General features: G+C 40.8%; 1 protein-coding gene across 2 annotated transcripts in view; it reads right to left on the bottom strand.

The window, feature by feature from the left end:
* galr1b (galanin receptor 1b) overlaps window positions 1-24,862 on the bottom strand; it is a 36,009-nt gene that overhangs the window by 3,701 nt on the left and 7,446 nt on the right. Inside the window, exon 1 of one of the 2 annotated variants that reach the window (XR_006314148.1) lies at window positions 9,093-9,397. The exons of the other annotated variant lie outside the window; for it this stretch is intronic. The gene's annotated coding sequence lies outside the window, so the exon portion shown is untranslated. Of the gene's footprint in view, window positions 1-9,092; window positions 9,398-24,862 lie in introns of those variants that run through there. 2 annotated transcript variants of the gene reach the window in all.

The raw sequence follows: 24,862 nt of genomic DNA, 5'->3' as shown, positions 1-24,862 counted from the left end.
GTTTTCTGTGTTTCAGATACATGTATCTAAGTCCCTTTGCATTGCAGCTTTCTGTCATTTCTCTCCATTTAAACAGTGTTCTCCCTTCCGAAGTAACTTCACATTTTCCCCACATTATACTCCATTTGACAACTTTTTGCCCACTTAACCTAACACTATCTCTTTGTAAACTCTCACAAGCTGCCTTTTTACATATTTCAATATAGTCTGCAAATTTGGTTACAGTACATTCACCTCCTTTCTCCAAATCAAAACATACAGAAGCTGTTCCCAGCTTCCAATAGGTTTTCATGTGTCACCATTAAATTGACTTGTAATATCCAATAATCACATGAAGTCCTTTCCCTCAGTCTTTCTCAAACTTCCGAATTCTTGTGATTCCATGCCATGGCAAATTTTCCAACGATTTAAAATTTCCAAAGTACTTCTTCAACCGGAAAATGTCTTATTACTCGCATTTTATGTAGTTAACAGAGAAAACAGATCTTTTCCATTTGCAATGATGTTCCTGCCTCTACTGGGACCCGCCTGCCTCTTGTCTCCATGTCAAGAGTTTACAAACCATGAACCGTTGCCTCTGGCTTTGCGTTGAGGTGTGATATTCGGCAATTGGAGTTCAGTAAGTCTTTACCGGTCCTGATCCCTGTGGTAACCATCACCTGGTCTACTGACGGCAGAAACCAAATTCACACTGACTTCTGTTTCAGGGTATCTGGTTTTACCACAGACAGGAAAAAAAACAGTGCAAAACATAGCCATCTTATAAAATCTTGCATTATAATAAGCGATAACAATGATGAACATCTTATGAGAGACAATTAAGCCACTTTCCAGTCAGTTGAGGCAGTCCAAATCTACCTCAGAGTCAATCCTTAGAGGCATCTATTCAAAATGGGTGCGAGCCAATAGAAGGGTATCCTAACTAGCTCCCAGTCTCTCAAAGTGTTCAAACGAATCTCTCCAGTTAAGAGGTTGATCTGATAATCTGGGTGTCACCCTGCAATCTTTACAACTGTTAACGTTTAAAGGCCCTCGTAGAACACAAATTAAATACAGGGTCCCTGATTTACGAACGTTCAATTTATACACATCATCAAATACACAACAGTGTAATTTTAAAAGTATGAAGATTCCCTGTACTGAGAAACAGCTCCTGCATATTGTCCTGCACTGTGTTCTGATGTGTACAAACCCACTTGTCAACGGACTCCAGAACGGAAACCATTCATAACCCAGGGACTGGTTGTATCCAAAGCAAAGTGGATGAATCTATTGGCTGCAAACTGCGAATGCTGGATTCACAATAGACTGCAAGGGTGGAATTCTCCCCTCCCCAGAGTGGCTTGGGGAATGGCAAAGAAGTTGGGAAAAATATAGCAAGAGTGAACCTTAGTTTCCCCCTTAAGCTTAAATAGCGACTTCAGAATCTTGCCTACCTAGCGCCCACCTATTTCCATCTCATTGTTGGCCAATTTGCCTCATTTCTACACAACTTTCAGTTCCCCTTCCTCCCTGGAGAACCTAAATGGCATACATTCCTGACATGAACCTGGGGCTTGCCAATTGCTGTATCAATCATCATATGATGCTGCCCTCACCCCAACATCCCTGTGTGCTCCATAGCCACCACCCTCCTCTAGCCTTCATCCATGCAAACTGGCATCAGCATACCACTAGCCTCACCATCACCATGACTGCCAGTCCATGTACTGTGGAAGCTTCAGCTGGGGGTTGGGTACCTTCAGATGGAGGCTGCCCTGCTAAGTCAGTTCAGGGTGTGGTTGATGATCAATCATGAGGGTTTAGTCAATACTGGTCAGGAGACTTTTCATTGGGAGGTCTATGGAGTCCTGGGAAAAGCAGGCAACTGAAGTCTGGGGATGGACTTCCTTGGATTGGCTCACAGATGGACTGATTTCAGTGATAGGGGTGAATTTGTGACAGAAGGGTGGAATCTAATAGAATGGTGGAATTGAACAGAATATAGGTGGGCCGTAGGGACTCCAGAATTGAGAGTTCTTACAAGTCACTATCACTTTGGTCTCTACATGGGGAGAGTGTATAGCCACAAGAATGCAGCAATTCGCAAAGCCATAGGCTTTGGGGTAATTGGTGGTCACTAGTAGTTATTTAGATGGGCTAAATCGAAACAGGAGAAGGCTGAAAGATTATTGGGGCCATAGGACTAGTAACCCAAAAAAAAGGGGCATAAAGAATGGGGCATCATCCTGTGTATCGGTAGACCTTGCAAATCACAAGGACACAGAGTTGGAACCAAGCTATATTTAATCCAGAGTCAACTGTGCAACATTGATACTGCAAGGTTTGTAGCTCAGGTTGAGGCTTAGGGCAAAATTCCATGCAAGGACTGCCACAAACACTATGTAGGACAAACAGGAAGAAAGTTAGCCACCAGGATACATGAACACCAGCTAGCCACAAAAAGAAATGACCCTCTCTCCCTCGTAGCCCTACACACAGATGAAAGCTGGGACAACACATCTATCCTGGGACAGGCTAAGCAAAGACATGCCAGAGAATTCCTAGAGGCCTGGCACTCCAACCACAACACCATAAACAAACACATAGATCTAGATACCATCTATCACCCCCTCAGAAAACAAACAGGAAATGACATCACCACAAACCCCAGGAACCCCATCCAGGACAAACATATAAATAGAAAGCAGGAGACAACAGCTTCGCTTCACTTGGAGGTCCCCACTGATGATGTTTCCCAGCCAGGTAATGAAACGTCTGGACATCAAACCTACAGCCCAGCAAGCAAACCTATACCCTAAGTTGATACTCACTCTTTATGAGGTGACATTTTGTAAGCTACTGTCTTTCTCTTAAGGAGCAAGTTAAATGAGTGAATTTGAGCTTGTGATAGAGACAGCTGCATTAATCCTGCATCCACTAATTTAGTAATGTCAATCATCTGACATCAATTTGCATTTCATTGGCAGCTCATTGATTAACCTATATTGCAGATTACAAACTAGGCTTCAGGTAAAAGCTACAGCAGCAGATGAATGGGCACTGCATAGCAGTCAACAGACAGGCGTGTTCCCTCCCAGTTGGGGAACACTTCCGCGGTCCAGGACATTTGACTTGGACCTTTGGGTGACCATCCTCCAAGGCGGACTTTGGGATGGGCAGCAGTGAAAAGTGGCCGAGCAGAGGCTGATAGCTAAGTTTGGCACCCATAGGGAGGGCCTCAACTGGGACCTTGGGTTCATGTCACACTACAGGTGACCACCATTGCGCTACACACACACACACACACACGTTTGTGGGGGTGAATTTGTACTTGCAGAGTTACATTGTACTTTGCCCAAAAACTGCATGAATCCATGTAAGACTTGGTTAACTCACTTTTCAGATTACAATCAGTCTAAACATTATGGCACAGACAGGAAACACAGGAGGCTAACACCTTCAACATCTTTACATCTTATCTGAGCTGACACTAATTGTTACAGTTAACCTGAGAGTGTAACTTTTAAAAAAAGTTTTGTGATTTACATATGAAAGAAGTGAAACTATCTTGGTCATTCTAACAGATGAGAGACTCAACAAACAATCAAGGTATTTTTCAATGTATAATTTCAGTTACATCACACTGTAAACCTTTGCTATAAATTCTGTGTCTTACAATTGTGTCCTCCACAACCACCTGATGAAGGGAGCAGTGCTCCGAAGCTAGTGTGCTTCCAATTAAACCTGTTGGACTACAACCTGGGTGTTGTGTGATTTTTAACTTTGTATTCCCCTGTCCAACATGGGCATCTCCAAATCAGGTAATCATGATCATCATATTGTGTGCGTTAAATTACCTCCTTGTCTTGTAGCTAAGCAGTTATGATCAGATAATCTAATTTAACAGTGTAACCTGGGCTCGGCATTTCTGAAACACATAGCATAGCTATCACAGAAAGATGAGTTTTGAAGCTGCCACATTCATACACAGAACTGTAAGGAGGTAAGGAGCTGGAGTATGACTTGCCTTCAGAAGGTCTGGGTGGCTATCTCACCTTGGTGACTGTCAAGATCATAGCTACCCTGGATCTTGACTAAAGCTTGTTTCAAGGAGCAAAAGGGGGTTGGGGGTTGGGGGTGGGGGGCGTTGCCCACATATTGAACTACTAATGCATCCTGGATGACACGGACACCATTTTTCTCCAGATCACAGCTGTACATATCTGTCCCCTGTGATGGAGAGAGTTAAACAGTGGCAGTGCCATTCTCACGATTGCTGGCTTCCCCTAAAGTACAGGGTGCTATCACCTACACCCACATTGCTTTGAGAGTGCACTCAAGGTGCAGAGTTCATCAACAGAAAAGCCTTCCACTTCATCAATGTTCAAATTATATGTGACTATCGATGCCAGATTTTGGAGGACTATGTTAGATATCCTGGGAGCTGCCACTTGTGTAGTTCAGAACTCACAGGTTCATGCTTTCTTTCAGATTAAAGATAGCTGCCACCAGACAATGGGTAGTTCTTCCATCCTTAGCTGAATGACACCTTTACATAACCTTTAGACTGCTAGCACTACCTTGGCTCACCGAGAGGAAAATGCATATGGACGGAGGTCCAGGTCCCTTGTCCCCTTCTTGCCTTGATGCTGAGCACTTATGGCTCTAGTGATGGAGTGCAGATCCATGTGTAAATCTGACAGACCCTGATTGTGCTGCTCCTGGCTGTCCATGACAGTCACCATGGAGATAGCCAAGCAAACACATGCTGGAACAGCACGGTGCAGAAAACATTGGTGGAATCCTCTGTTCTTCATCAAAATGATGAAGAGCTTATGCGTGAAATGTTGACTCTCCTGCTTCTCAGATGCTGCCTGACTGGCTGTACTTTTCCAGCACCCCACTCTTGACTTTGATCTCCAGCATCTGCAGTCCTCACTTTCTCCTCTCTTCTTCGACCCAGTTTACTGACTGCTTCTGACAAACCTTTCTACCCTTCCTGTGCCTGTCAGCACATTCTGATAAAGTTATCAACAGTTGTGACCCTGGGATTGTCTCCTGTCTGGGGCTGAGCGAGTGCCTGGTCTCTGTCAGTCCTCGGACTGCCAATGGCCTGGGGTGTTTCTTCCTCGACCAGCTTTGGAAAAGTGCCAGTGATATGCTCATCAGATTGTGCTCCTGAGTACAATCCAGAAAGCGAGCCCACTGGAGAGAGAGTCTGAGCTGGCGGAGGATGCAGGGGAAAACCTTGCTAGTGAAGGTTGAGTGGCTTCTTCCTCAGAAGATACAGGTGGAGCTGAGGGTCCGTTGGCACAATCCACCTTCTGCCAGAGAATTACTGGGTGCCATTAGTGCCCGCATTTGAACTGACAAGGAATTAGTTGTGCTAGAGGAGTGACAGCCTATGCAGGTTAAAGAATAAGTAAACATCGATAGTGATTGGAGAACAGTATAACATAAAACAATAAAGCTTTCATGGATTGCTTGCCCATTGAGTTTTCTTTGTCTTCACAGTCATTATTTTTCCAACCAGCTCAAGAATATTCTCCTCAAATCCGTGAGAAGTCTTATGTCTGCCACCCCACCTGCTGTCAGTCTTGGCCTTTTCAACCCAGTTGTGAGCCAACTTTTCTTTCAAATGAGTCAAAAGAGGGGTTTCAGTATCATGGGACTAGCTTCTAAAGCAGTTAGTAATGATGTAGGAGCAAGAGAGATGGTGAGATGACCCAGTGAGTGAGTAGGAGGTGCAGTGGGCAGGAAGGATTTATAGTTTGGGAGGACAAGGTGATTAATAGCTGTTGAATTCTCAATGTATACAACAGTAAGAGTTGTAGTCCATGAGTCTTGGTGAAAGGGGAATGCAGTTGCAAAGGCAGACTGCCTGGTGGCCCTGTGAGAATGATAATGCACAGAGAAGACAGTGGCACGTACCCTTCCTGTACTGTTGTATATTACTTTGCTCCACAAAATAGCACCAATCTAGGTTGCAAAGGCCACCAAGTCCCAGCAGTGACAATCACTTCTAACTCTGGTGATTGTGTGAAAAGGCTGTGACACAGCCTGGAGCCACAATCAATGAAGTGAAGAGCAGAAGATTGTGTTAGAAAAGTTGCATTCTCACTCAACTAAATACTTCTGTTCAAAACAGGAAAATTCTATCATCTTTACTTAAGCTTTTGATGGTTTGACTATTCAAACATTATTTCACTAATTTGTTTAATCATGCCTCCTTTCAACTGAATAAAAGAAGATAGCAATGTCCCACCATCCTAGGTAAGGGAGGGCATCTATATGGACTAAATTGTGTAAAAATATAAAATCTCTATAATCTTTCTGCAATGCCCAATGCCAACAGCTTTGACACCTCTGCTCATTCTTCATCGTTTTCATTAAATTAATTCTCCATTATTATCGTTGGAAATGTTCACTTAAAATCCTGTAATGTTCTTCTAATAAATTGTGAACTATTTTTAGGAGTAAATGCAGACATAAATCTAGATTAATGTTATTCTCAAGCTGTTTATGTTGGCAGGCAGCCTGAAATTCTCCCCCAGCTGAGTTCTAAAATGGCTTGGCATCCTATTGAACTAGCTAAATTAGCTGTACATCTATTTTAGGTGCCATTCCATTTTCGGAACTCTTAGCAAAATAGTGATGGCTTTGTTCCAGAGAATGGAGCAAAATTCTCTTTGCTCTCCAAAATTCTACTGCCCATTCTACCAAGCAGGAGTCCTCAAAGTCTTCCCAGTCTCAGAATCTGCATGCATGATCAGGTCATACCTTCATTGTCCTAGTAACTGGACAGTTATCTTCATCGTCAGTTCTGTTCAATGATGTATCTTTCAGGATTGTCAAAATGACAATCATCTGGTAACCATAGCATCATAACTTTAGTGTCTACTAACAAATTGTTGCAGAATTTAGTTAAAGATTTTTTTTCCAACTTCCAATTTTGAAATACCATATTTGTATTCTGTTCACTAAAAAGCACTGTTTTAAATCATTTCCACACAAATATTAATTCCAATAAAAGTTTTGGAGTCTGCTAACAAAACTAGAATAAACTCTTCATTTCTTAAATCATTTCACATCAATTATCCAAACAGTTCTTTCAGTCATAGATACCACCTTCAGCCTGCTGTGCTGTCAAAGATGCATGGACCTGGCAGTAGGCTGTATTACCTGCTCAACCTCTTGTATGCACCAATTCAGATATTCAGGTGGTTAGTTTGGGTGTATATGAGGGGGAGCCTGTGGTAGTGGAGTAGAAGCAGTTGACATCAATGTTTGCATCCAATGTTGCCTGTGGGTTATCCAACCATACGTTAGTGTGAAATCCTCTAAGCAGCTTGTGGGTGAGTCTGCCCCTTTAACATATTGTGGGTGTGTGACCATGTCAAAAAAAAAATTAAAGGGCTGCCAATTTAAACAAATTGCTTTTGTATTGCAAACAAAAAGATTAGAATGAACTTTGCCTGTGTATTCCCATTGTTGAACAGCATGGGGCTCATTTATTTCAAAAAATATTCTAATTTCAGTATGATCAATGTACCGAGTAATTTGAAGCAATCAATTCAAACAATCATGAAGAGAGAGAACAATACAGTGTGATGAAGGCTGATAATATATTATAACTGTAATTTGGCTAGTTCCAAAGTGAGAAGAAATGATTTTAATTTTCTGTTCTGTGGAAGTCTGACCATTTTTTTAGAAAGCCATTTTGAAGAGTGAGCTGCAAACAGCCTTTCCAATAAATAAATAAATGTAAGCTCAACAGTTAGCAAGTCATCAGGGAAGATATTCGCTTAGGTGTTTACTGACTTAGGTTTTACTATCCAGGGACAGGGATGGTTTGCCCAGACAGAAAAGGTCTACAGCAGCAGAGGTGCTATTCATAGTCAGCTTCAGGGCTGGGGAGAAACCTTGAGTTTCTCAGAAGAAAACTCCAGATGCTGAATGCAGTGGGGGTGTCTCTAAGACTGGGGTAAAACAGTGGAATCTATCTTTCTGAGATCTGTAATGAGTTTGTTCTAATAGTTGTTTTATAGTATAATACAACACATTTTTTTTTCTCATGTAATAGACTTGTGTATGCTTTAAATAAAATAATTTGGCAGCCTCTTCAGTGAGTGACCTCCAAACAAACTCAAAAAAGTAAAGCTAATGATCTATCAAGTCAGGTCTCTCTTTGGGATCTGACCCATCCAATATTACCATCAGCTGGGATTATAACACAGTCACCAGAGGGGTATTTGGCAATTCAAGGGGCACCTGCAGCTGTACCTTTAGTGACAGAGATAGTCAATAAATTGGGAGTGCCTCTTGTATTTCATAGGAGACTGGGCTCAGGTTTCAACAGAGGACATGGAACATGATGTAATGATTGTCCATCTCATTGCCCACCACAAATCAGTTTTCATAGGGAACATTGCTACATCTGATTCACCACATTTCAAATGGCAGAAGGTGCACCAGTATGTGGGTACTGGCAGCTACCTGGCATGACTGCAAACTTGGAATCCATTCTAAGGTTATCGTTTGATCCAGAATGAGGAGGTACTCATCCAGGATGAGTAGAGGTCACTTCAATCCCCTCTACTCCCATGGACCAGATTAAACAGCTGTGAGGAGCAGTAGGATATGTTTCAGAAGTTGTACACTAAATACTTTCAATAAGCAACATTTGTACCACACAAATGGTCAACAATGGTTATCTCCAACAAGACAGAATCTAACCATTATCTCGTGACATTCAATACCATTATTGAATCCCCCACTATCAATATCTTGAAGGTTATCATTGTTCAGGAACATAACTGGACCAGCCATATAAATGCTGTTGCTATAAGAACAGATCAGAGGCTAGGAATTATGGCGAGTAACTCACCTCTTGTCTCCCCAAAACTTAACTGCCGTCTACAAGACACAAGCTAGCAATGTGGTACAGTACACTCTACTTACTGGATGAGAGCAGTTCCAACAATGTTCAAAATGCTCAACATCATCCAAAACAAATCAATCAGCTTGCCCACCATCTTCAAGATTTACTCCCTCTCCCACAAGCACAGAGTGGCAGCGGTAACACTATGTACTATTATGTAGTAACTTACTGAGACAGCTTCAACTACATCTTCCAATTGTGGCCTCTACCATGTAGAAGGACAGGCTGCACAGGAACCACCTGCACATTGTCCTTAAAGCCACTCATCTTTCTAAATTGGAACTTGTCGCTTCTTCAATGCTGCTGGGTGAAGTTCCTGGAACTCCCTTTCTAATGGTATCCCAACACCCCAAAGACCACCAGTGGTTCAAGAACGCCATTGGTTACCACATTCTCCAGGGTGTTACAACCCACTGAGGTAGAACACTGGAAATCAAGTCCCAATATTCCTGGAGTCAAGTTTTTAAAAAAGCCACAAAGCTCTCCAATTTACCTGAGTTACAGACCTAGATTGATATAAAGCACCGACCAGGTTTCTGTATTGAACAATGATCACTATTAATTACAAGTAATTAGACTGTAGCTGATTGGTTCCAAACCTTTTCAGTAACAATGATCACTATTAATTACAAGTAATTAGACTCTAGCTGATTGGTTCCAAATCTTTTCAGTAACATGGCACACTTCGTTGAGACAAACAATTCTATGGTGCACTCATTTTTTCAGCTGAATTAATTGCTCATAAATGTCACATTTACTTGTATTTACTATAGTTATGGTCTTATTAGAGAGATTTGTAATATAGTGCTAGTAACAAGCTAAAGAAAGCTCAAATGCATTAATATTTCAAATCATTGGAAGCAATATACTATCTTCAACTGCAGGCACAGACACATTTTAAAACTGCTCACCTCAACTATTTCTGACAGTTTGTGGCCCTAAATCTGTTCCACACAATGCACTTGGTTCAGGGTCTGAATTTTGCAAATGACATTTCATATTTGTAACAATATTTTTTAGAAATGTAATTTTTATTGAATAATTGAACCGATACATCATTGAAATTCAATGGATCAAAGCAAAACACAGAGTAAATTGCAGTTTATCAGGTTATTGGAAACCTGGGCCTGCCAGTGTTTTCACTTGTTTTCCTTTGGATTCAGATATTTCAAGAACAACTGAATTAGCAGAGGAATTGCCTCTTCTGACCACAAACATATCCATTTCATCTTATATCGGGGAAATAAACTAGATTTTCCAAAGGTCAATTTAGTTATATATGCTAATGTTAGCTCGTTTTATCTTGTTTACTTTCAACAAGAAATTGTGCAAACCCCATTGCTTGGTTTGTACACCCACTAATGAAAATTATCATGTCATCTCAATTTTGGGGATTTTTGGCTGCCTCTGTTTGGAATGTTCATGTTTCAGAACCTAAAGACTGGTTTTTCTCTTTTAATATGAAGATCAATTTTCACAAATTTTATGAGTAGTAATTTAAGTTGGATAGAATATTGTTTAAGATGAAACAATGTTTGTTTTACATTGATCTTCATTGCCTTTGTACAAACTTTCACGGTATGCTTCTACAGCGCTCACGACACACCAATTGAAAACCATTGCTCTAGCTTCAGGTTAACAATTATAAACCTTCACCATTTAATTCTACTAATTAAAATTCTAATCCCCTTATAATTCCCCTTGCATGCACACAGACAGACAATTAGATGGAGTTAAATAAGTTATGGGTAGAGGAAAAGAGTGGTAAGACGTTCAGGAGCACTTGTTCCGAGGTTCTGTTGTTGAGATAATCTTTCCGACTTTTCTGCTGGCCAGCACATTACTTCAGTTACTTTTTTCTAGTTGCATCCACTAGTTGGTTACACAGTGGCAGGTTCCTTTATAAAAGCTTTCTTCCCTAAAAGTCACAGCTTACAACAACTGTTGCAGGAAAGACAAACTAAGTTTCTTCAGGTTCACAGTGTGTTTTGGCTGCAGAGAACAGAGACACCACTCCTGAACAAGGGATAACTGAACACTTCTGTCTCTGTCTCTGTCTGTAACTCATTTCCATCTTTAAGCTGAGAAGCAATCACACAGTTGTTGGCAGCCTAAAAGATCTCTGTCATTAATAAATGGTCACTAGTCCATAGACCAATTAAATTCTTGTTGCCATCAAAAGCTGCATCAGTACATCCCCATGGTCCCAAATCATCTGCAACTTGAACTCTAAATTATGCTTGTTCCATCAAACATGGGTTTTTGCTTGCTTTTCAAAACTGCAGCCACTTTTTCAAGTACTATTACCTTTTAAAAGGCCTTTTTTTTCATTTCAGTCACAATTTCAAAAAACATAAAATGAAAACACATGATTCTTACAAGGGCAATTAGGAATGGGCAATAAATGCTGACCTAGCCATGGGCACCTACAGCCCATGAGCTAATAACAAAAAAAGGAAATATTGGGGTTACAAAAGACATTATAAACATTGAATTTTATGAATGTTGTGTTTTATTTTAATTTTGTCCGAAAAGATTTTAACCTTAAGCAGAGAATAGTTACATCTAAGGATGAATAGTTGAAGTACTGTGGATGATATTTGTAGATATTTGCTACTGGGCAGCATGGTGGCTCAGTGGTTAGCTCTGCTGTCTCACAATGCCAGGGACCTGTGTTTGATTCTAGCCTTGGTCTGTGTGGAGTTTGCACATTCTCCCAGTGTCTGCGGGGATTTCCTCCAGGTGCTCCGGTTTCCTCCCACAATCCAAAGATGTGCAGGTGGATTGGCCATGCTAAATTGCCCATTGTGTTTAGGGATGTGCAGGCTAGGTGGATTAGCCATGGGAAATGTAGAGATAAAGGGATAGGGTAGGGAATTGGATGCTCTTCAGGGATTTGGCATGGATTTGATGGCCCAAATGGCCTGTTTTGAAACTGTAGGGATTCTATGAGTCTTTGCTAAAGGAGAACCTTACGAATAGGGTAACCATCAGGAGCAATGACCCTTCTCCAGGCTAGTCTAACAGGGAGAAAAACAATAAAATTATAAAGGACAAATAAATTGTGACATACACATTTGATAAAAGAGTTCAACATGTCAGTAGGGGTTTGGTGGCTTTTGCATAAATGTATTGATATTGACGTATTGATTAGATTAGATTGGAAAGATTTTCGACAGTCAGTGAGATCAAGATTGAAAAATACAAAAATGTGAAAGCTGACTTTACTGTGTAGTGAATCTAGATAATAAATTACAGAAAAGACCCGCATGAAATGAAAATTGAGAATAGGTTTCACCATTCAAAGAGTAAATTAAGAGCATTAGGAATCAGGTTCCTTTTGTGATGGGAAAATGGGATGGGGAGGGGATAAATACAGTGATATTTAAGTGCATAATTCCATAGCAGAGAGTTTCCAACAGGTAGCACTGAAGGGAGCTAACATTACTGCTATCGTCCATCTATAATGCTTCATTTATGCCAGCTGTTTATGCAGGATTTAACACATGATCATATCTCTGCATTCAGTACTGTGTAGTCAGCAGCAGACATTCATTTTCCCTCATTTTTAGCACACATCTGCAATACCTATGATAGTTGTGAGTTTTACTGTAAGCAGCATGTGTAATGAACATTACTTTGACAAAATGGATGTAATATGAGAGTATGACAGAAAGCAGAGAGATGCGATGAAAGTATTTCTAAGATCCATTACTCACAATGCGCCATTATGTCATTTTGATTTAGTTTATTGACTTTTTTACTACACCCATCACCAATGTCCTCCTGTTTCCTCAGATTTGGACATGACAATCCTGTAGGTGTGTAGACCAGGGACAGTGTTGAGATTGTGCAACCTGAGCAAATGCACAGCGCTCTGAACCAGCCAAGGGCTCAAACGAGATCTGCCAATGAGCGACAAGTATTTCAAATCACCATTTACTTCTATTTGCAACTTGTAATAGATAAATTCAGGTCACGTCTGCAGGCAATAGGATCTAGACAACATCCCGACTTGGATTGTTAAGTGGAAATTAATCTTCACAGGTGCCACTGTTTACTTTATTCTTCAGCTTCAGATCCCAAGAGCCACCATTGACTAGAGACTCAAATGGACTAACTCATCTCCCCATACCCAGAGGTCTCTCCTGTACCTACAATTTGTAAGTCAAGGATTGAATGGATTGCTATCACTAACATAGCTTCTTTTTTTATTGTGCATGAGCAGTTTATTTCAGTATTTTACATTATTTTTGTGAAACCGTGGTTGCATGTTAACTTAAACTGGTGTCCTTGTGCATGACCTATACAGGAACAAAAATAAAAATCACACAACACCAGGTTACAGTCCAACAGGTTTAATTGGAAATACAAGCTGTCGGAGTGCTGCTCCTTCGTCAGGTGGGATGAGGAAGCAGCATTCCAAAAGCATGTACTTCCAAATAAACCTGTTGGATTGTAACCTGGTGTTGTGTGATTTTTAACTTTGTCCACCCCAGTCCAACACCGGCACCTCCACTTCAAATATAGGAACATTTAACTCCCTATGTATCCAAAAGGGACCATTAGTCTCCACTCGTTTGGATGAATGCAGCTCCATCAACATTCAGGAAGCTCATCATTAGCTAATGCAAAACAATCTGCCTGATGGACAGCCAATCCACTACCTGAAGTGTTCACTCTCTCCAATACCGTAGCATCAGCCTGTATCAACGACTGAATGCATTCACTAGCTCTATGACTGTACTTCCCAACTGCTGACAGCAACCACCTGGAAGGAGGACTGGTGCCTGGGAACATAACTAGCTTCAAGTTCCCCTCTGAGTCACATAAGTTCCAGAGTTGGCAATGTAAAATCTTCATTGCTGTTTAATCAAATCTTTATCCTACTGATTGCAAAATATGATCCACAGATCACCAATGGTCCATTGGGACCTCCAGGTAGCCGACAGGTTGATTCAAGGTTTATGACCAATGTCATGACTGGGAGCATGCACGATAAAAAGCCACAAACCTCAACACCGACCATTCCCACGACAATTTGGAAGTGGACATCACCTCATTGAGGTCTAATTAAAAAAAACAATATTCTTCCCATCCCTTCTGATCAGATATTTTGCAGTATCAACTGCAAGGGATGGAGTAGGACTAGTATATCATTGGCCCATGAATCTTTTGCCCCAACTTAGCAGTCCGCAGATGACTGGATTTGAGAACTACATGGACAGCAGCAGCTGATGAAGGAGGTTTTCCACTACCGTCTCAAGGTCAATTAGCAGCAAGGAATTGTTGCTGGCTTTGCCAAGAATGCTCCATCCCGAGAATGAATTTTCTACAAGTATTCTACAAATCTAAGTTATGCACAGGAGCTCCACAAAGCAAAGGTCAGGTACGTGACATATGCTGATGTCTCTATAACTGCCTCTGAATTGTTTAATTAGATTTGGAGAACAAATATTTTTCAAACTGCCCTTCACTTTATACTTGCAACAAGCCAGCTGAAATATGGTAATCAATGAAATTACCTCAGCAGCTACATCTCTACCTTTCCTGGTGTAGTTCATTCTTTAAACACTTTCAATTTTTGCATAACACACAATTTCTTTATTACAGCAGACATTTTGAGCAGACCTAGACTAGGCTGAGAAAGAAAAATACTCACAGATTCTGATTAGTTCTTTCAGTGCTGTAAGCTTTCGAAATGCTCAAAATGTGAGGGTTGGTTAATAGGATTCTATGGATAAGGTTTGAGAACCAGACTTAATATATTTCACAGAATAGTGTGAATAGATCAAGACAGGTGATAGGTCTCAAATAGGTGTTAATAATAGCTGGCCATTGCAAGACATAGATTAGTTCTGCAGCAAAACCAAGGGAACCAGACATGGGGTTTGTAGGGAAGGCAGAGGGACAAAAAGAGAGGAAATAGATCATCATTCTGTCCTCTATTTCATCTCCCATGCCTTGCATCCCCCAATATCCACCATCCCCCCTCACCCCCGACTCCTCCAAACAGCATGACGTTTGGTTTCTTGGTTTCACTTTTAGCAGAACTGAGATATATTCTGCTAATCACATCTACCATTAACACTGACTCTCAACCTATCTGCATTCTCTACAACCATTACCATTCCCTTTGCCTTTTGTTCTGTGACACTAAGATCACTGATTTTTCTCACCATCTGACCTCTTGTTCCACTTGCTCCTCTCAGGTCAATGTATATGAACCTTTGGTTTGCAGTTCTGTGAAGGTGACATTTTTATAAGAGCTAGAAACCCGTGTCCTTCAGCCATGGATCAAACATCATTTCCAAGTTATCAAATGATTTAAAGTGCATATCTGGACATGTTTTCTTATCAGATCTTTGCTGAAGTTGAGCTTTTACAGCCCAGAGAAAGAGAGGCCAAAACAGGTTCAGTTCAGAAAAAATGATCCATAGCAGAACATCTACATTTAATGGCCTCAAATTATTCAAAGTAACTGGAAAAGTCTTCATGATTTTTGCCCTTACTGTTCAGTGAGACAGATCAGTGAGTTCATCTGTGTCAGTGTGTCTCAGGGAGTGACAGAGAGGATCACAACTGATAAATGTACCAGAAACTCACTAAAAGGAAACGTATGTTCCTTGTCTGTTGAGTAAGGAAGAGTGATGATTGAATGATGTTTCAATGGGATTGAGTGTCAAAATTGGATTGGATCCAAGTTCTGTCACACACAGTCCTGAGTGATGGTGAGCAATTATATAATTCACAGGAGGAGGAGGCTCCGCAAATACCCCCATCATCAATGATGGAACAGCCCAGCGCATCCAGTGCAAAATATAAGGCTGAAGCATTCATAGCAATCCTCACCCAGAAATGCCAAGTGGATGACCCATCTTGGCCTCCTCCAGTGGTCCCCAGCATTACAGATACCAGTCTTCAGCCAATTCAATTCACCTTACGTGATATCAAGAAACCACTGCAGGCACTGGATAACGTAAAGGCAATGGGCGCTGATAAATACCCGCAATAGTACTGAAGTCTTGTGCTCCAGAACTTGCCACACCCTGAGCCAAGCTGTTTCAGTACATTTACAATATTGGCATCTACCTGACAATGTGGAAAATTGCCAAGATATGTTCTGTACATAAAATGAGAAGAAATCCAACACAGTCAATGACTGTCTCATCAGTCTACTGCTGAACATCGGCAAAGTGATGGAAGGTGTCAGCAACAGTGCTATCAAGCAGTACCTGCTCAACAATAACCTGCACAGAGACACCCAGTGTGGGTTCTGCCAGGGCCACTCAGCTCCTGACCTCATTACAACCTTGATTCAAGAGCTAAATTCCAGAGGTCACGTGAAAGTGAAGTGGAGGTATTCACTGTTGATTGCAAAATATTCAGCACCATTCATGACTTCTCAGATACTAAAGCAATGCATGTCCAAATGCAGCAAGACCTGGAAGATACCCAGGTTTGAGTTAACATGTGGCAAGTAACATTCGTGCCACACAAGGGTCAGACAATGACCAAGTCAAACAAAAGAGACAACCTAACTATCAACCCTTGGCATTCAAATACCTTACTATCACTGAACACCGCCTCTCCCGACCCTCCCCTCCACCAACTATCAATATCCTGAAGCTAACCATTGACCAGAAGTGGATTGCCAAATAAATAGTGACTACAAGAATGGGTCAGAGGCTAGGAATACTGCAGCGAGTAATTTGCCTCCTGACTCCCCAAAGCCTGTCCATCATCTACAAGGTACAAGTCAGGACTGTGATGGAATGCTCCCTATCTGCCTGGATGAATTCTGCTCCAAGAACAGCTTGATATCATTCAGGAAAAAGCTGTCCATTTGATTTGCACCACATCTTCAAACATTCATTCCCTCTACTACTGCTGCTACTCATTAGCAGCTGACATACCATTTACAAGATGCGCTGGGGAAATTCACCAAGGTCCTTAGTCTGCACCTGTCAGACATATCATCTAGAAGCAGTTACATTGGACTATGGCCATCTGCAACTTCCTCTCTATGCCACTCACCATCCTGACTTGGAAATATATAGCTTTTCCTTCAGTGTCATTGGGTCTAAAATCTGGTGCTCCCTTTCTAACAGCAGTATTGGTATCCCAAAACCCCAAGGATGTCAACGTTTCAAGAAAGCAGCTCACCATCACCTTCTCAAGGGTAATTGGGGAAAGGCAATAAATGCTGACCCAACCAGCAAGGCCTTTAAATGAATTAAAATATTCTTGGGAAAAGGGTTAAATTTTTCTTATTGCTTGTCCTATAGCTTTCTTTTCTTTCACATAATAAACATACGTTCATTTATTAGAATTACACTGGCAGCCTCATGATTATGTTCAGTGACTGACAACCATGGTAACCAAATTACAAAAGTAAAACTTATTGTCTATCAAGTAAGGTTGTTTCCAGTCTTGATGTCATAATTTGACTCCCAATCTTAAAATCCTTAACTGCACCAGCTCCAAATACTGAGCTATCTCTGGGGCCATGACTGCTTCCTGTTGGTCACTTGGTCTATCCGAATCAGGGCATCAGTCCAAATTGTCATGGTCCTCCCACCAGCCTCATTAGACGATGGGTTCCACTTGATTCAGGGACAAAACAGTTGTCAGGCCCCAGAAACTGTATTTAAGTGAATCGTTAGCTGCTTCAGCACATAATTTGACTTGATATACTTCTCATAAGGCTCTGTCCAGTTCACTGAAAGATTTTGTGAACATGAATATGCAAAATGTAATCTATGCATTATGTAATCTATATGCATGGCACTTTATACTGTTATTTTATTCAGTACCCAATTATAAAGATCCTGCTGTTTCGGCTGGTTTTGATGATTAAAAATCAAAATTGGAAGGGGCATTCCAGTGGCTGCATTCTTGTAGCTTTCAAATCTGATTCTGTTCTGGGAAATAAACACAGTTGGAATCCACAGTTGTGTCTGTGGTTCATGTTCAATTAAACCTCTAAAGCCTAGTAGTCATTGGCATATGGAAACACAAAGAAATAACTGATCTAGTAAACACTACCTGTGGCAGAAATATTGACAGCATCCTGCTTTGAATATGTTACAAATATTTTACAGCAACATTTAGCCACACAGAATTCCATTATCAAATCAAAATACAGGTCATTCTTCTATAACGCACATTTCATCAGTGCGATTTGTCTGCAATGTGCTTGTTAATTTTGGGATGCCTTATTTAAGCCAGTCCCCAAGAAATAGTGCTGAGGACAATGAACCGCAGCCATCCACTTCTGGACTAAATAATTTCTTTCATTGTAATCCTGCATCTGAAAGTAATGATGATGCTGATGATGACCCTCAGTCCCTGTCTTAATATAGTACTGTAACTCAGCAAACTCAGAAACCTCTTAAAGTGTTAAATCTATTGTTCTATTTCATTAAAAATGTATGTTATTAACATTTACTTAGTCTGTGCTATCGTTTGTGTTAGGCTAACTACTATTTTTGTTTCAATTTTCACTAATATTTTTAGTACTCTACCCCAACCCTGTTTTTCCCATAGGCCTCATTAATTCTATTGCGCAATTTTCTATAACACAAGCTTGCACAAGAATGCAACTACCATGTTATATTAGAACAGACTGTCAGTAACTTCTTGACTTTTGAATAACTTACCTCCTATGCTTTCATCATTTTAACATAATTGTTTGTTGGTTCATTATTTGATAGCTGTATAATTTAAATAAAATGATTGCAACCTTTGGGCATGTTTGGAGGGAGAAACAGCAGAGAAAATGGATGGCAGATCTGATAGACAGGATGCAGTTGGTTTAATGTGAATGGGTACGGGTAGCATGGACAGGCAGAGGTGGAGATCCATGACAGTCTAGCTTCCGGAGAGAATGAACAAATGTACTTCATACCAACTGTACTCTTTAAATTGTAAAGTGCGCATCTTTTTACTATTCTGTATTTTTGACCATGGACTGAAATGGGAAGCAGACTGGTTTTAAGACAAAGGATTGCGGGAAAGACGACTGCACCTTTTAAAAAGCAAGTTACCATTGTAAGAGTGGTTTCAAGCAAATGTTTTTTCAACCAGTATGTGAGGCTACTACAGATGAACTGAAGCAGTGCAGTGGGTACAAATGGAGATTTGACTGACAAGTACCTGCTCTGAAGAGGGGTAATACTGGACTCAAAATATTATTTGTTTTTCCATCCACAATTGCTGCCGGATCTCCTGAGTTTGTCCAGTATTTTGTGTATTTGATTTAGATTTCAAGCATCTGCATTATTTTGCTTTTAACAAGTGGCTGATTGATCTGTGGGTTGGTGACCAGTTGTCGATGAAAAAGGCATTCTGCCTGTCAACAACTATGTGATTGGATCAGAAGTAACAGAACAGTTTGTTGGTGTGAATCTTTGGACAGAAGACAGTTGTAAAGAAAACTAGCTGTCTTTTTATCTGCAGTAACAGAAAACTCAAGCCCGGAAAAAAAAAGCTAATTTATTTTCCTTCATCAGTTGCTGTAAGTTATGGCTTTTCACCAATAAATTAGAAACTTTGTAAGTGTGAACCAGTCACCCTGTGTCTCCTACAAACAAGTCAAAGTACCTGGAGAAGGAAGTCAAGGAGCAGTGGGACCTGGCAAGCCAAGGAAATCGTTTCTGCAAATTCTGTGGACAAAGACCATTAAACAGCTTTTCCTCTGCCCTGGACTTCCATGTTTTTGTTTTTGTTTTTGTCTGTCTATGTACATGTGTAGAAGAATTTGATAAGGCAGTTAGAGTTTTAACCAGTAGAGTTACATTTTCATAATTATTTCCCCGTAGCTGGAATCTATTTATTTGTAATAAATAGAAGGTATTGTTAAATACAGAGAGCTGATCCATGCTTTCTGTCAGCCTTGGTTGAAAAGGAAATAAGGGAGGCTGTCAAATTAAAAGAAAAGGCATACAAAGTGACAAAGACCAGCAGGAAACTAGAAGATTAAGAACACATTAAAGGTCATCAGAAAGCCACAAGGAAAGCTATAAAGAAAAGTAAGATTGATTATAAGAATAAACTAGCTCAGAATATAAAGACAGACAGCAAAACGTTCTATAAATATATAAAATGAAAGAGGGGCAAAGGTAAACATTGGTCCTTTACAGGATGAGAAGAGGGCTTTAGTAATAGGATATGAGGAAATGGCCGAGACATTGAACAGTATTTTGTTCAAGTCTTCACAATGGAGGACACTAGTAACATGCCAGTAATTGACAAAGAGACAAAGGTAGGTGAGGATCCTGGAAACAATCATTATTACGGAAGTGATAGTGTTGGGCAAGCTATTGGAGTTAAAGGTAGACAAGTCTCCTGGCCCTGATGGAATGTATCCCAAGGTACTAAATGAGATGGCAGGAAAAATAGCAAATGCACTTCTGGTAATTTTCCTAACGTCGCTGGACTCTGGGGCAGTTCCAGCAGATTGGAATACAGTAAATGTGACACCATTGTTTAAAAAAGGAGGTAGACAAAAGGTGGGGAATTATAGACTGGTTAGGTTAACTTCTGTAGTGGGAAAAATGCTTGAGACTATTATCAAGGAAGAAATAGCCAGACATCTTGATAGAAATTTTCCCATTGGGCAGATGCGGCATGAGTTCATGAAAGGTAGGTCACACTTAACTTACTGGAATTCTATGAAGACATTATGAGTATGATGAACAATGGGGACCCAGTAGATGTTGTATATCTAGATTTCCAAAAGGCATTCGACAAGGCGCTGCATAAAAAGCTATTGTATAAGATAAAGATGCATGGCATTACTGGCAATTTATTAGCATGGATAGAGGATTGGTTAACTAACAGGAAGCAAAGAGTGGAGGTAAATACATGGCAATCAGTGATGAGTGATGTGCCTGAGGGATCAGTGTTTGGGACTGCAATTGTTCACAATTTACACAGATGATTTGGAGTTGAGGATCACTTGTAGTGTGTCAAAGTTTGCAGATGTCACTAAGATAAATGATAGAGCAAAGTATGCGGAGGGCTGGGAAACTTTGCAAAAGAGCATTGATAATTTAAGTGAGTGGGCAAAGGCCTGGCAGATGGAGTACAATGTTAATAAATGTGAAGTCATCCATTTTTGTAGGAATAACAGTTAAAAGAACTATTATTTGAATGGGAAAAAGTTGCAGCATGCTGCTTTGCAGAGGTACCGGGGTGTCCTTGTGCATGAATCACAGAATGTTGGTCTGCAGGTGCAACAGGTAATTTAAAAGGCAAATGATATTTTGTCCTTCATTGCTAAAGGGATTGAATTTAAAAGCAGGGAGGTTATGTAGCAGATGTATAAGGTGCTGGTGAGGCCACACCTGGAGTACTGTGTGCAGTTTTCGTGTCCTTACTTGAGAATGGATACAGTGGCACTAGAGGGGGTGCAGAGAAAGTTCACTAGGATTCCAGAGTAGAGAGGGTTGGCTTATGAGGACAGACTGAGTAGACTGGGATTATATTCATTGGAATTTAAAAGAATGAGGGGGGATCTTAGAGAAACATATAAAATTATGAAGGGAGTAGAGAAGATAGAAATAGAGAGGATGTTTCTATTGGTGAGTAAAACCAGGACAAGAGGTCACAGCCTCAAAATTAAGGGGAGCAGATTTAGGACTGAATTGAGAAGGAACTTTTTCACCCAGAGGGTTGTAGATCTGTGGAATTCCATGCCCAGTGAAGAGACTTTCTCATTGGATGTTTTAAAAGCAAAGATAGATAATTTATTGAACAGTAAAGGGATTTTTGGTTATGATGAGAAGGTGAGTGAATGGAGCTGAGTCCATGAGAAGATCAGCCATGGTCTTAATAAATGGTGGGACCAAGCTTGAAGGGCCAGATGGCCTACTCCTGCTCCTAGCTCTTAAGTTTATGTTATGTTCTTAAGACAGGTATATCGGGGAATTCTGCACACTTCTTTAACTTTTATGATGATTGCACTAATATTCGGACTGGATTTCCAGCGTATTACCCCAGTGAGGCATAACAAAATCCACTCCACATTTTTTATAGAACTCTGCAATGCTGGATAGCAGACACCTACTTTATTTTGGCAAGGTCAATTCATAGAGTAAATAAGACGATAACAATGATAAATGGCATCTGTGACAACCTCATATATGTTTGTCTTTTTCAGGTGGTGTTTTCTGTTGTAATCAACTGCAGAGTATCAGCCAGTATTTATCAGGAAATATAAGAGTTAGGTGTGAAGTAGAATTTCCTGACACCAACTCTATATTGGCACAAACAAATAAATTTATGCTGAGATTTATTGCACTCTCTCTCCGATCACTCTCTCTCTCTGGTCGTTCTCTATCTGATCACTCTCTCTGATCTCTCTCTCTGATCGTTAATGTAATACCAACAGACTGAGTTTATAAATGTTGTTAGGTTCAGTACCTAGTGAAATAACTCCACAGGGGCCAATATATACTGTCACCCCTTATCTACACGTGGGAAGTCCTTGACAGAGATCCAACCCGCTCAGAGCCAGGTCTCAGAGTGAACAGGATGTCTAACACTCCTGTTTTTATCTGTCAGCCTGATTGGACCAGAATAACAGACCCAGTCAGGGAACTCATAATCTGAAGTCCACCTGGCTGACCTCATCAATCACCACTTCCCTCCCCCAGGTCCAAGGACATAAGGCAGTTCTGTATCTTGTAGCTGCTTATAGGGTGTTATAGCACCGGGTCAGGTTCCTCCGTCTCTGCCTCTGATACAGGCGACACATAATGCACCATAGCTTGCTTGTCACAGCCAGAGGATCTCGGAAGAAATTCATGCTCCTCTTCAGGCGGCAAAGATTAGAGGCGGCGACATCCACCATGTCCATTTCAGATTCCAAGACATCTTCAACACTTGACAGAGAGGGAGAACCAATGGGTTCCAGAACAATCAGAAAGGCTGTCGAGGAGCCAAGCACGCTGTGCTCCCGCACCGTTTGTATATTTGCAGATTCCATATGGTCCATGTGTTTGTTCAGGACCATCACAACTACCAGAACTTTATAAATCACTGGACTTGACCTCACGTTAACAGTGCCTCTTGACAGGGCCATTCACAGGGTTGCTACACCAAACTTTGTTCACTGAAGTAAAGTGCCCCTCTCTTAGTAGATTCTTTTGTCTGGCATTGGTGTTCCTGATGCCATTTCACCTCCCCTCCCTAAGCCCCAGGAAGATTCGATTTAACCTGGTGTGGAGTCTTCTCCACATTAGCATCTCTGTTGGAGCTAATGCTGCAGTTGCACCAAGGGTGGTCCTATAATCAAATACAAACTGGGACTGTTGGTACCTAGTGAAGCTGTAAGCTGTTTCAGTAAGCTTGCCTTCAAAGTTTGGACTGCTGTTTCTGCCGTACCATTGGACAGTAGATGGTATGGAGCTATCCTTGCATGTCAAATACTATTCAATTTTAGAAAATACTCAAATTCCCTGCTGGTAAAAGGTGGCCCGTTATCTGTGACTAACATTTCTGGGAGTCCGTGTATTGCAGTTTTTCTATTGTTGTCCTCTTGTTTGATGAATCAACTCTATGCATGTTCAACCATTTTGAGTGGGCATCCACATTGGCTAAGAACATGAAAGGACCTGCATTGTCAATGTGTAACCAAATCCAGGGTTCAACTGGCCATTCAAACGAAAGTGGGGGAGCTGCTGGAGGTAACGTTTATAATTGTTGGCACTGGGCTACCACCACAGCTATGTCTGCATCCAATCCTGCCCACCATACATAATGTTGCACCAACATTTCATTTTGGAAACCCTTGGATGACGCTGGGGAGTTCAGCCAGTATGTGGTAGCGAATTTACTCAGGACAATCACTCTTGCTCTCCATAATAATATGCCATTCTCTACTGGGATCTGGTCTCTCTGGGTCCAAAACAGTTTCAATTCTGGTTGTGACAATCCTTTGGCTTCCCCCATCACCACCAGCTGGTTCAGTTTTACCAGGACCGGATCTTTCTGCATCCATAGTCTGATATTGTTAGCTGTGATGGAAGTGTGTCCAGAAAATTTAGCAATGTGGAAGTGACAGTGTTGGACTGGGGTGGACAAAGTTAAAAATCACACAACATCAGGTTATAGTCCAATTTATTTAGGTAATTTGGAAGTACAAGCTTTCAGAGCACCGTTCCTTTGTCAGGTAGCTAGTGGAGTAGGATCACAGGACACAGAATTTATAGCAAAAGATCACATAGCATCTGATGCAATATATTGAACAAACCTAGACTGCTGTTCAGCCTTTCATCTTTTAGAACGGGCTGCAGGTTTTGATTCATTAATATATAAATCCCAGAACATCTTTCAAGTCACATGCCTGAGATAACAACGTTTATAAAAAAAGGTGACATGTCAGCTCAGACAATACATTAAAGGTGTGAGGTTAGAGTCTGTTTGTATCCCAATCTTGAATTAGATTGGTTCTACTTCCAAAGTCGGAATTTATAAAATGTTACATGGATTATAAAAATATTGACTGCCTACAGATTGTGTGCTTTTTGAACAAAATAGAATGTGTCTGCAAATACAATTCTGCAAATGCAAATTCACCCCATAGACTTATATATGTGTGTGCTTGCATGAGAGAGAGAGAGAGAGAGAGAGAGAGAAAGAAAGAAGGAGAGAATGAAGACAACTTCCTTCACTCAAGTGATGTTGCCCAACTCAGTCAGACTGGTGAGGGTGTCCACTTCCATCAGAATTCCCAGCAACTCAAATGTTGCGCTTGCCTTATTTTCCAATGGCAAAGCCAGTTGTAGTGTCTGTTTGAAGTCCAGTTGGGCTTCAGCTAGTAGCTAATGATGCTTGGTCACATCATTAATCATATATACCAAATGATCTCTCAGCATTGCATTAAGGGTCACATGGCATATGTCTTAATCTCATCAAAAATCCCAATACCAA

Source organism: Chiloscyllium plagiosum, chromosome 17 (assembly GCF_004010195.1).
Source record: "Chiloscyllium plagiosum isolate BGI_BamShark_2017 chromosome 17, ASM401019v2, whole genome shotgun sequence".
NCBI classification, from domain to species: domain Eukaryota; kingdom Metazoa; phylum Chordata; class Chondrichthyes; order Orectolobiformes; family Hemiscylliidae; genus Chiloscyllium; species Chiloscyllium plagiosum.
The sequence above is the reverse complement of the archived record's forward strand: the minus strand, read 5'-3'. Positions and strand labels throughout refer to the sequence as shown.